General features: G+C 51.2%; 1 pseudogene; it reads left to right on the top strand.

Moving 5' to 3' along the window:
• The first annotated feature begins 4,767 nt into the window (after nucleotides 1-4,767).
• On the top strand, nucleotides 4,768-6,111 carry LOC149404014 (uncharacterized; annotated as a pseudogene).
• Nucleotides 6,112-6,963: the final 852 nt, after the last annotated feature.

The raw sequence follows: 6,963 nt of genomic DNA, 5'->3' as shown, positions 1-6,963 counted from the left end.
TGATGGTGAGAGGGAGTTGTGCACCGATCTTCACTACCTGGTCAGGCTTCGCTTTGTCGAGAACGATCGAAGTGAGATCATCGGGGGTGTCAACTTTCAACCTCTCGATATTGTCACGGGGGTCTAGCTCCCCGAACTGCCGTGCATCTTTTTGATCACACGGGTAGTCATCTTCTAGCTGGTAGATCGTGTTAACCCTTTTTTCAGCGGGCTTGCCGTCCACGCCTTGGACATAGCATATCCTCGCTTGGGTTTGATCACCAGCCATGACGCCAATCCCCTCCTCGGTGGGGAATTTCACCAGTAGGTGATACGTGGATGTGATGGCCCTTAGTCTGTTCAACGTGGGTCGCCCAATGATAACATTGTAGGGCGACTCCTGGTCAACCACAAGAAAGGGGACCATGTGAACGACTTCGATACCTCTGGTAGTCCCAAAGGTGACTGGCAAATCAATGATTCCTTCGGTCATGACCTTTTCTCCCGTGAACACAAACAGAGGTGTCTGAGTTGGGACAGGGCGGAGTCCCCCGAGCTTCATGCGCTCTAGGGTGGTCTTAAAGATTATATCGGCTGTGCTGCCATTATCAATAAGAACTCTTTTTACCAAGTTGTTGGCCACCTGGGCCTTAAGGACTATTGCGTCATTGTGCGGGTGCACAACTCGCTTAGCCTCTTCATTGGTGAATTGTATCGTCTCGTGAGGTACGGATAGAGGTTCCTCATAGGTGAGGTTAACCTGCCCGGCAAGGCCTTCTTGAGAGGCAGCTCTGAGGAGCTTTTTCCTTTGCCGGGCCGAGTCCCCGTCTTGCAGGCCACCTAGAATGGTGGTGACGACGTGGAGTTGCGCATCAGCCGTAGCCGCGACCGCTGTACGGTCGGTGTTAGCGTTGGCCCCTCCACCTTTCTCAGGCTGGGTCCTGTTGTTGGCGGGGGCTGCCGCTCCTACCACGCGAAGGACAAACTCTTTGAGCTCTCCATTCTGGATTAATGTCTCAATTTGCTTCCAAAGATGGAAGCATTGAGCGGTCGTGTGACCGTAATCCCGGTGGAACTCACAATAACGGGACCGGTCGCGAGATGTGGGGCCGCCTTTCATTGGAGCCGGAGCGGTGAACTTGTCACGCGCCACAGCGTAGATTTGCTCTACCGGGGCGGTCAAGGGAGTGTAACTCGAGTAGTCTCTAAAATTGCTCGCAAGGCGTGGCTTTTGAGACATAGGGGGTCGGCTATCGGTAGCTTGACCACCCTTGTTCACTCTTTTCGGGGGTTGCCCGGCTCGCTGCCGGACTACTCTCGATGGCGGGAGCTTTGGTTACTGCTCCTGCGGTCGTCGAGGTAATCTTCTACCCCCATAAAGGTTTTGGCTCGGTTCATTAATTCGGCCATCGTAGAAGGGACTCTGCCGACGATGAACTTTAAGAAGTCTCCGGTGCGCAAGCCCTCGATGATGGCTGTAATTGCGTCACTGTCGTCAAAGCGGTCGACCTTATTTGATTCTGCGGTGAATCGGGTGAGATGCTGTCTCAAGGACTCGTTATTCTCTTGCCTGATTGACCATAGGTACATCTTGGTCTTCTTTTGGACCATCGATGTAGCAAATCGTGCCAGGAACATGTCCTTCAGGTCTTTGAATGATTGGACGCTTCCTGGTCTTAAATTCTTAAACCACTCGAAACCGGGTCCGGTGAGGGTAAGACTAAAAGCTTGGCATAGAGCCCTAGGTGAAACGCCTTGCATCGTCATCCAAGTTTCGTAATGTTGGACGTGATACGTGGGATCAGTTTTCCCATTGTAGAGAGGGAGATTCGGTAGTTTGAAGTTTCCCGTGCTCACCTCAGCAAGGATTTGGGCGGTGAAGGGAGAGGAATGTTCTTCTACGACCCCGTATGTATCACCGGCCAAGCCCCCTTCACGCAGGTCACGCACCTCATTACGAAGATTGTGAATCATGGTGACGATGTCGAGGCCAGTGTTGGGGGTCACTCCTTGTTCAGGATGAGTCACATGTCGCCTTTCATTCGACCCTTGAGCCGTGCGAGGGTCCCCATTGATTGGGGCCGCAGGGTTGTGACCCTTGTGAGCACTTAGCCTCTCCCGGAGGTCTTCGCCACGGTCGTTCCGTTGGGCGGTAAGTCGATCTCTAAGATCCGGCCCGGCGGTATGGGGGCGTGAGCTTCGAGCCACACGCCTTACTCGCCGAGTTGTTGGACCTTCCCTGACATTGCCTCTTTGACCGAGTCGGTCATGGGCTGAACGTCGGGAGGTCTCTTCTTGAGAGGAGATCGGTATTGCCTTTGTTTTCGACGGACCGGCTTCGATCTCAACAGGGAGTTCCCCGTCTTTGGTGAGAGAAGTCTCGACGTCCGCTGAAATTTCCAAGCCTTCATAGTCGGGGTCATAGTCATGTACCTCGTCCATGAGGTCCTCGGATTCCCCGTGGGGGATGCCTTGTGCAGGCGGCTTGCCCGCCAATTGGCGGTGGTACCTTGCGTTAGCTATTTTTAGCTGGCGGATTTTCTCCTCCATTTCAAGGATGCGGTCGTCCCGACTGTCCTGAAGTGGAGGGGGCGAGGGAGTGTGACTCTCGTCGTTGAGAGACTCCTCGTTGCCTTGCGCTTGGGAGCGCAAGAAGTATTTCTTCACCGCGGTTGCGTTTTTGGGGTTATTCACGCCCTCATAATGAACGGGTGGTTGACCACTCATGTCTTTGTCAAGTCGAGAAGAAAGGGGTCGAGCTGTAGAAGGGATTTCGGGCTGTGAAAGTCGGGAAGTCCCCTCCTTCTAGCGCCAAAATGTTGTCGCACGAAAAAGAACAACGATTAGATACCTCGGGCGGTTCGATCCAAGGCCGGACCAAGTGACCGCGCCCGGGCCAAAAATGGGAGCTCGTAGACCGAGCTGCACCCTCCAGACCCTGAGGTATGTTTTGGGGGGTGTGACCGTGCAAAAGGTTGGCTGCCTACGTACCCTTTAGTCGGGATTAGGTCAGAACGTAGTTCAATTTGTATGTTGAGGGCTATCTTGGGCTCGGAGGCTTGAGAATCCAAGGCTTTAGAGTAGGACCCGGCTCGTAACTTCTAGTGAAGACTTTAGAGGGGTCGCTTGCCTCATAGCTCGAAGTTCTAGCTCAATGGCCAAGAAGCTGGAGAGCAGTGTGTACTGCGGAAGCTCGGGTCGCAGAAAAGGAGCGCGCTCCCTCTCGTGGAGTGGGGTACTTGTATTTCTGAGCCGAGGGAGGAGGAGTGCGCGCTCTTGGAAATATCACAAGAGTGCAGGAGAGGAGAGAATACTCGAGTGAGGAGTGTTGTGTGAGAATTGGGATTCTTTTCCCTCCCCCTAGGGGGGGGGTATTTATAGTATTGGAGGGGAGGCCTTGGGCCGGCCCCTTGAGGCCCACCGGGTGGCCGGGAGCGGGGCACGCGAGGCACCACGTCCAGGAGGGCGCAGGGCGTGTCGTCTGGATGGGCGCTGGGCGTGCCGGGCGCGGGACTTGGCCGGGCGTGGCGTGCCCGGCAGCAGGCGTGCCCGGCCGAGGCGTTGTGATCGCTCGGCCGGGGCAGCATGGGTGCTCGGCCGGGGAAGCAGGGGCACCCGGCCGAGGCGGCAGGGACACCCGGCTGAGGAAGCATGGGTGCTCGGCCGGGGTAGCAGGGGCGCTCGGCCGGGGCGGCAGGGACACGCGGCCGAGGCAGCAGGGGCGCTCGGCCGGGGCAGCAGGGGCACCCGGCCGAGGCGGCAGGGGCGCTCGGCTGGGGCAGTAGGGGCACCCGCCCGAGGCAGCATGGGCGCTCGGGCGGGCCGATGGGGCATGCGCGGGCCGGGACGCCCGGGGGCGCGGGAGCGCGCGCGGGCCGGGGCACGAGAGCGCGCGCGGGCCGGGGCACGGGAGCGCGCGCGGGCCGGGACGCCCAGGGACGCGGGAGCGCGCGCGGGCCGGGACGGCCGGGGCGGGGGAGCACTCGTGGGCCGGGACGGCCGGGGCGCAGGGCGCGCGCGGGCCAGGCGCGCTAGGGCGCGCTAAGGCCCATTGGGCCGGGGGCGCAGGTGCGGGCGCGCCGTCCATGCTGGGCCGTGGGTGCATCAGGGCACTCGGGCCTAATGGGCCGGGGCCCGTTGGGCTTCCGGCCGGCGAAGCCCGGCCGGTCTTGAATTGTTTTTGAATTTCCGGCGTCCCGAAAACGACCGGTAACAATAACGAACAAGAAAGTCCTTAGTCCATGAGTATTTGTGTAGATGAGTTTGTGCGTAATACTCGTTAAAGCTCTTATCTAATTTCTGTAATGGAGAATATTCCTAAAACCTATCTCTTTAATTTTAGATCATAAGCATTTTATCAATTTACTAGCAATTGTGGATGCTCTAACTTGTAATAATTATTAGAATAATAAGGGTATTTTGGTCTTAGTCTCTTTTGCCTATACTATTTATTTAGTTTTCTTGTAATATTTCATATACTTTTGCACATATGAAAACCTAGCCTCTTTTTGTCTCTCACCCTCTCCCAAATTCCTCTTCCTCTTCTGTTTGCAAATTCTACATGGTATCAAAGCGCAAGTCTTTCCATCTTTGAATTAGTTGCGCATTGATTAGAACTTTCGGGATTTTTAGGAATTTGGTTTGTGTTTCACTTCGATTTTGGGGGTTTCGCATCGTTTTTGGGGACTTCACACCAATTTGATCCTCGTCGTGGTATGTACTCTAGTTCGCTCTATTTAGTGTCTTTTATCGATTCTAGATTGGGGATTTGTTTATTGATTCTTCAATATGGCTGGTGTTAAGGATGATTCGCTTCAGGCGATTAATGTGTAGGTAACCGGGCAGAACTATTCGTATTGGAGCTACGTTATGCGAAATTTCTTGAAAGGGAAGCGCATGTGGGGTTATGTCTCTGGAACCTACATGAAATAGAAGAACGAGAAAGATGAGGGTTTTGCTGAACAGTTGGATATTTGGGATGCTTCTAATTCCAAAATCATAACTTCGGTCAACAACTCGGTCCAGCAAGCGATTGTTGTTCAATTGGCAAAATACAAGACGACTAAGGATGTTTTGGAGCACTTGGAAAGGATGTACACACTATCTAACTTTGCAAAGCAATATCAATTGGAAATAGACATCCGTGGTCTTCAACAAAACAGTTTGAGTATTCAAGAGTTTTACTCTGCTATGTCTAGCCTTTGGGACCTACTTGCTTTGACCAAATTAGTTGCATTGCGAGCATTTCAAGCCTACATTGATCGATCGGAGGAGTAACATCTTGTTTAGTTTCGAATGGCTCTTCGGGATAAGTTTGAAGGTCTTCGTGGCACTATTCTGCATCGCACTCCTCTACCCTCAATTGATTCTGTGGTTAATGAGTTGCTGGCTGAAGAGATGCGCTTGAAGTCCCGTGTTGACAGGGGAGGCATCAACAAAGGAGCTATGCCTTCTTAGATCCCTTTGTTCTTGCAGTCTCTCACCGACCCTACAATCAACACAATAGTCAAGCCACACCTAGTTACGACGAATGTAGCTTTTGCAAGAAAAAAAGGGACATTGGGAGGCACAGTGTCTGAAGCTTTTGAACAGGCCGCAAACACATTCGCAGTGGAAATCTAGCAATCACACTCCGCGGCCCACTCATGCTACATCTCCGAACATGGCAGCTGTTGTTCCACCTGCGGACTCCGGAAGCTTTTCTTGTATCTCGATTGCTACGCTCACAGAGCAGTTTCAGAAGTTCCTTGCCTCCCAGCCACATGCCATGTCAGCCCCCTCCCACATAGGTTTTCCCCCTAGTAATGCATAAGGTACATCTTCTTCCGTATGGGTTCTTGACTCTGGACCCTCACATCACATGTCACCCAACTCAAAATCCTTTTCGTTCGGACAACCTGCTCGCTCTATATCTATCATGACTGCTGATGTTACTCTATGCCATTAATAGGGATTGGTTCCATTTGCACCTCTATGATTTCTATTTCCGATGTTTACAAAATTCCAAAACTTACATTGAATCTTGCATCAGTTCGTCAATTGTGTGATTCTGGCTTCTTAGTTTCATTTTCTCATCCAGGTTGTTATGTGCAAGATCCTCATTTCGAGAAGCTGACTTTACATCTTAGATGAGCTGAGAGTTCCGGATGTTGCAACTTCTAGTGTTGACTTGTCCTCTTTTCGTTTGAGTCCTTCATCTTCTAGTTCTTATAGATGGCATTCTTGTCTTGGACATGTTTCTGGTTCTCGTTTAAAGTACTTAGCATCCACTGGAGCATTATGAAATTTGCAGACTCATGATATTTCGGATTGTTGTGGTTGTAAGTTAACCAAGTTTTCTACTTTACCCTTTCCTAAAAATGTCTTTGTTTCTCCCGCACCTTTTGATTTAGTACATTCTGATGTTCGGGGACACTCGCCTGTTCCTACAAAGGGTGGGTCTCAGTACTATGTCTCTTTTATTGATAACTCTACTCGTTTTTGTTGGGTTTATCTTATGGATTTTCGTTATGATATTCATGGCATTTATCATATGTTTTGTGCATTTGTTAAAACTCAACGTAATGTTGTCATTAAGTGTTTTCAGTGTGATTTGGGTGGTGAATATACGTCTAGTTATTTCTCTGATTTGCTAGCTTCTAATGGTACTTTCCATCAAACCTCTTGTATCGATACATCACAACAAAATGGTGTGGCTGAAAGGAAACATAGACACATCGTTGAAACAACCCACTCTCTCCTCTTGTCTGTGCATGTTCCTAGTGAATTTTGGGGGGAAGCTGTTCTTACTTCCGTTCACTCTATAAACATAATTCAATCATCTATCACTTCAGGTTTGTCTCCCTTCGAAAAACTTCATGGTCATGCTCCTAATTATACTTTCTTGAGAGTTTTTGGTTTTTCTTGTTTTGTTCTCTGGCCTTATTTCGAATGTAATAAACTTACCTCTCGATATGCTCTTTGTGTATTTCTTGGTTATAATTA

Source organism: Urtica dioica, chromosome 2 (genome assembly GCF_054948205.1).
Source record: "Urtica dioica subsp. dioica isolate 48M chromosome 2, U.dioica_male_clone48M_v1_H2, whole genome shotgun sequence".
In the NCBI taxonomy this organism is placed as follows: domain Eukaryota; kingdom Viridiplantae; phylum Streptophyta; class Magnoliopsida; order Rosales; family Urticaceae; genus Urtica; species Urtica dioica.
The sequence above is the reverse complement of the archived record's forward strand: the minus strand, read 5'-3'. Positions and strand labels throughout refer to the sequence as shown.